We start from the raw sequence: 6,801 nt of genomic DNA, 5'->3' as shown, positions 1-6,801 counted from the left end.
ATATATAGTTGTATTACTGGTTAGATCATGTCAGGAGTGTGAGTTTAAGATGGTTTTTGAGAAGTATCTGTTTGTGACTAGGTAGCTGAGAAGAGGCTTCATAGGCCAATAGTTTTCTTGGCAGCAGGTAATGAGTGTCAAATATTTTGGTAATGACGATGATGAGCCTAGGCAGCTGACTATATGTTGGCTGGATAAAATTTGAATGTAGGATCATCCAGACAAGAGTTTGGAATGCCTTATTCAGTTTGGTAGAAGATGAGCTAACTTCATCATGCAGATGTTGTGCCTGCCAGATTTATATATTTTTATATCTATTTTTTTCTTTTAGGTGCAGATGATTGGCCATTTAAGTATTAAGTTAGCCAACAAGCTGTATGAGTGCATGTCTGGTTCATTCAGGTGTGCATGCAACAGGCAGCACTCTCTGTATGTTGCATGAACTGTACCTGCATTATGAACTCTTTATCAGTGCATACTTTCAGGGGAAAGGAATTATCAAGATGATACTCATTTGTGATAACAACGTATTGAATGAGTGGGGAATTTCTGCCATAGGGTCACATTGCCTTGTGATTATTGGGTATCTGGTAGTGCTCAATTCGGACAATTTTTAGATTCGCACAATCACAGATTCTTAGAAACATAAGTTTACCAAATAAGTTCTGGGCCAATATAGACCATTTTTCATTATATGCACTTTGCTCACAAATGAATAATACTTGCATTAGGTTGAGTTGGGTTGGGTTAGGTTAGGTTAGGTGGTTAGGTTACATTAGGTTGGGTTGGGTTAGGGTAAGTAGTAGGCCCACAGTACATATTTTTTCATCAAACCTGAAAGGTTTTGGGTGTGATTCTGTTCATTTTGACCTTTACTTCTAAAAAGAAATAGTGGATTCTAAGGTGATTGCAAAAATATTCATTCCTTTGAAATCATTGATTGGCAATAGATTTGAATGGCAAAATCAAATGAATCACATCAAAAACCATTGGAAACACTCAGATTTGATGCAAAGATCAGTGGTTGTGTGAAACTAAACACTGACCCTCATTTCCATTCAGGTGTTCCCTTCAGTGAGCTACTTTGCTGTTAGGTCAATGTGTCCCCCCACCCCCTCAAAATATATATATATATATATTAAGAATATTAGCAAAACCATACTTTATAATTACATTATGTTCCTTTGGGTTGGTGCAGAGAATCACATGGAAAGCAGAAAGGCTTCAGTGATCACCTGGATCAGAAAGAAGATCTTGATTTCTTCAGAAGTATGCGAGTCACAAAGGAAACCTTTACTCTTCTCCTTTATTTTGTACAGGAGCAGTACAGACCAGTGTTCCGTGGAGGGACTCCATCTGTTCATTAAAGTGTTCTTTCCATCTGTTCACTTTTTCTCCCTTCTCCACTAGTAATCTACCATTTTTATCTTTCACACCCCAACTAACTTTGTTGGCACCCTGTGTAGCTCTCTTTACCTCTTCCCAGAACATTTTCTTACATTCCCTCCACTTTGCACTCAAATTCCTTCCAAATTCCTCATCCACTCTCTTCTTACTCTCTTATACTAATCTTTTCACCTCTCTCCTCTCTACCGTACATATAACTCTCTCGTCCTCCTCTCAGCTTCTTCGACGCCCCTGTTCCTCATCCACTCATTATATGCTTTCTTCTGCAAGAAAATAATTCATTAGCATTAAAAGTGTTCTTAGAACTGTATGAAAAAAAAAAAAAAGATGCATGGATTAAAAATATTCAGGAATATATGAAGGAAATCAGCATAAGAAATACTAACCAACTGGACAATTTAAAAAAGGATGAAATAAAGAAGGTAAATGAATACGAAAAAAAAAGAAAATGTTGGAGAGAAGAACTAACAAACAAATCCTCAATTACATTTTATAAAGAGAAAAAAATAGACATTAAGGAAGAAAAACTTTATGAAAACACACAGGGTTCTATACTGCTGCACAGATGTTGCTTGAACACTTTAAAATTAAACTGGAGAGCAAGGTATATTGGTGGCAATACGTATTGTGAATTATGTAGCAAAACAAGAAGAAACTCTTGAACATTTCTTTAAAAATTGTAATGCATTAAAAGATATAAGAAGTAAATATGAGGTAGAAGAAGGCAATTTAGAGAACATACTGTTATTACCATATGCAAAAGATGCAGATAAAAAATTCTACCACTACAAGAAATACCTCTGTGAAGTATGGAACACTAGAAAACGTGGTTGAAAAGATTAGGAGAAATACACTGAGGTGGTTTGGACATGTAGAGAGAATGGAGAATGAAAGACTGACTAAGAGGGTGTATGTAGGTGAGGTGGAGGGAGGGAGAGGGAGGGGTAGACCGAGGATGAGGTGGAGGGATGGAGTTGAGAGGTATACGAGGGAGGGGGGGTGAGTTGGGGGGAAGGGAGTCAAATGGTGGGTGACTGACTTGGAGGCGTTTTGTCTGTGGCCACCCTTTGCGGGATTAGGGCGTCGGGCTATAGATAGGTAGAAAAAAAAAATTGACAACGAACAGCCCTGTGCTGATTCAAAACAACACAGTGAACATCATCTGATCTGATCTGCACCACAAACGAGCTGTCCAGTTCACTCTAGCTACAAATGTTCTTCTCTCACGTGCATCAACTGTAAATTCTAGCATATCTGTATATCAAAATCAATCGGTGCAAGCCACATACTCGTGGCATATTGAAAAAAAAGTGAGAACAGTACATACAACACAATGGAAGACGCCACCTTTGTTTACATATGACGTTACACTCCCGGTGTAGTGTTATTAAAATGCCCGCGGAGACCGCCACAGGACCTCCCACCTCACCACCCCCCACACCACCGCCGAGCCGCCACCCCACCACCACCCCAGGAGGACACACAGGTGAGGTTAGTGACCTCGGGCAAGAGGGTCATCGGGACATCCCGACCCTGAGCCCCTATTCCTCGCAAGTGCCCCAACCCCAGGCGTTCAGACAACCTGAACTACTGTGCGGGCGGGGTAGTGACCGTCAGACCAGGGGTGGGACTGAAAAGAGGTCAGTCCCAAGTAACACCGTCTTGACGGTCTTGCTACACCCTCTAGGGCAGGAAGAGGCCCAAGGGCAGGAAGAGGCCCAAGGCTACGGCCTTAAAAGAGAGATAGACACAGGCTACGGCCTGACAAAGTGTGTAAAGGGGAAGGTGACCCCAGGCTCCGGCCTTAACACGCTGAGGAGAGAGAGTTGCCTGTGTGCATCCCTCTCCAGTTGTACCTTGGCTACGGCCAGAATACGGTCCAGGGTAGATAGACCCTGCTACCGTACGTGTAGCGCCACCCAATTACGGAAGCGGCGACTCGGGGCCGGCCTCTCGCCGGAGCAGACGGGTGATCCCGTTTCTCCGCTAGTCGTTTCCCGTACGGGCGGACACTCAGTTACGACTGGGGCATGTACCAGGGTGGAGAATTCCCTGACGGTAGGATCTGTCCGTATTGGAGAGAGTGCGGTCCTCGCGCCCCTCACTCCGGCTTGTTCCCTACTGAGGGAGGAACACCACGCTGACGGCCGCTTGCCTCGGCGAAAGGGCGACCCCGATCACCCTACTGGTGTCCCTCGCACGCCGGACAAGTTCACGGCACCAGCCAAAGTCCATACTAGGGGAAGTGGAGCCCCACCTCAGCCCAATGAACACACTCAGGGAACCACGGAGAGCGTGAGTCTCCCTCAAGCCTCTTTCCCTCCGGGGAGCCCTTCGTCGCCATCCAGGCTTCTTGGCCAAGCGGAGGCGTTAGAGTGGTGGCAAGGCCCGATTGCGGAGTTACCGCCCACACCCAGACGCTCCTTAGCACTGTTGGAGCCCTACAGGAGTCGCTGCTGCAGCCCAGCCCTGACGGCGCCTCTCCCCCTGAGCACCTGCAGACCCCGGACGCCCAGGCCTTCCACCACGGTCCCCGACGACGGCGACCTAGGCTTCCTCACGCCCCGGCAGAAGAAGAAGCAGGCCCGAATCCTCCGCCTGTTCGGTCCTAGTCCCGAGGGCCCCCGATCAGGTCAAGTCCTCCAGACTACGAGGTCTCCTTGCACCCCACCAACGCGGCCCTAGGAAGGAGCCGCCCCTCAGGCCGAGGCCCTAAACAAGAGAGCCTCCCTGACAGTAAGTACTAGTGACCCAACTACCAAAGAAACACGGGTAGAACAGTGAAAGTTACAGTGACCCCTAATACAGTGACAGTGATCCAATGCACAGTGGCAGTGACAAATAAAAGTTATGTTAAACAGTGATATCAGGGTAAGTCATGCTTGAACATTAAACAGTTCAGTTCCCCCTCTCAGAAAGGAAGTGGGGAGTTTTCTGTGGAATCAAAGGTAGGTGTGTGAGCGAGCCGGAAGGCTAGTGAAGTGCTTCCCTGCGACTAGGTGACGGTGTCGGATGTCGCCACACGCACCCTACCTTTGTTATAGTATCATATCCCCCACAGACTCCCAATCACAGTGAATATAAGTGAGACTCCTCCATTTATTATTATCCACCAGTGACACGACCAGTGTTCTCGATTGACCATTGCAGTGAAGTGATATCTCTCCTCAATAATAGTCACCCATATCCCTGACTGCCCTGTGCCCCGTGCAAAAGTAGATTGGATCCAATTATAAGTGTATTATTGTACCTCTGTGTTATTGTGTATCAAATATTGTGTATGTAGCACTGTAAGGAATAGAATTTAAGCAATAGATGTGATTTGGTGTACTGTCTCTTTTTATGCCCTGTTCCTTTGTTAGTGCATTACATCCGGTCTAGCCAAAGGACCCCGTCCCAGTGCTCGTGTTTTTACGACGAGAAGTCGCCTTAAAAACACAGCATTACACTGGTGGCAAGCGGTGGTCCTAGATCCGAGTAACGCATGGAGGAACGCGAAAGGGAACTTACAAAGGCAGCTAAACCGCACATCCAATTGCCGAGGTTCAACCCGGACCAGTGTGACATAAACATATATTTGGACATGGTCAAACCCCTCCTAAACATAGGGTTTGACTCTGACAGAGAAAAGATCGCTGTCACTCTACCTAACTTGGGTAAAATAATCACTAGTGTCGCACCAAAAGTCGTCCCAGAACTGTCATGGGACCAATTCTCACAAATAGTGAGACAGGCTTTCACGCCATCCATAGGCCGAGTTGTCGCTCTTTCTCAACTCGACGCCCTCACCTACGACGGGAACCTGGATGACACATTCACCCAGGCTAGGCGCCTCGTCAGCGCCGCCTATCCCGAGGCACCACCCAATGCCCGGGATATCCATACATTCAACGCACTGTTGAGAATCCTCCCCAGCGTAGTCAGGGAGCATTTCTCAATCTACGACCCCTCAGGGGACATGGAAAATGACCTACAACTCGTCCGACGTCTGCTCGCCGCCCGCCCCACACCACAGCCACTCCACGCGGTGACACGTTTTCCTACAAGGCAACAACCCCCTTCCAAACCTAAACTGCCGCCACATCAGCCAGCTACTGAGCCGCCCACAGTCCCTAGAGCTTACCCCCAAAAAAAGCGCTCAAACCCGAGGGAACAAGGAAACCTCATCACCATTAACCCCTGGGAATTCACGGCTTGCAGCCGCACCTGCCCTCTCCACGACATTAGGGAACAGCTCGAAGCTAGCAGGCGCAGAGGTTTTCCACAAGGGCACAAGAAAGTATCCTCCTTAGACGACGATGCCCAGGAAGATGACACACCAACGCACACCCTCTCGGGAACAGACGACGACGACCAAGAGGACACCACTCCACAGCAAATGGATTTTTAGGCCCGCCCCCGCACCTCCCCACGGTGGCGGGGGCCAACTCACACAACTACAAACCCCCTGTTTACGACAAAATCTGGCTAAACAGGGTCAAGGCACGTCTACTAGTGGATACGGGAGCAGCCAGATCGTGCCTCTACTCCCACTTCTACACCCGCCACATGGGTGCATTCGGCCCCCTCCTCCCCACCTCAGCCAACCTTGTCGACGCAGGGGACGGCCCCCTGCCTATCCGTGGGGAAACTCGGGCCCTCCAAACCCACACCCATCAGCAAATATCCACTAGACACCCATTTATCATATTCGACTCAACATGCAGTCAATACGATGGATATTTAGGGCTGGACCTCCTACAGAAATTACATGCCACCATTGACTGCCACCAACGCCGCCTCCACTTCCATCCAGCCCACCACAACCAACCAGCAGTGAGAACTAAGGAAGAAAAAAAAAAAACAACAACGAAGGCTCGCCAAAAACTCACACCCCCACACACTACCACCAGACACTCACCTGTCCCATACCACAGATACACCTACACCCTACCCAGCCCCTCACACCACTAGACTCCCATCCCCACCACCAACCACTCATCATCTACATCCCTCCCCATCTTTTCCAGCCACTGTCGCCTCCTCTATCACCATTCCACCACATCATGAAGCTTGGGTAAAACTTAACAAACCTTCCCATACCTCCGTCCTCTTCTCACCATCCATCCCCACCGGACCACTTTCCTCCTGTCTAGTAAGCCCTACCTTCCTTCCCCCACATGCCCAAGAAATCCGTGTCGCCAACCTCGCTACCACACCACTAACCTTACCAAGAGGACTCATCATCGGCGACACTGAAGAAGCCGAACCATGCCAAACACCGCCCCCAGACCCACCCACCCTACCCACCCTACCATCACACCTATCCCCAGCCCAAACCAACAGCCTCCGACAACTCCTCCTGGATTTCCAAGATTTATTCTCCTCAGGCCCGACCGACCTTGGCCATACCAC

This window comes from Coenobita brevimanus, chromosome 23, assembly GCF_032717465.1.
Source record: "Coenobita brevimanus isolate Jiangsu-jjx chromosome 23, ASM3271746v2, whole genome shotgun sequence".
NCBI lineage: Eukaryota > Metazoa > Arthropoda > Malacostraca > Decapoda > Coenobitidae > Coenobita > Coenobita brevimanus.
The sequence above is the reverse complement of the archived record's forward strand: the minus strand, read 5'-3'. Positions refer to the sequence as shown.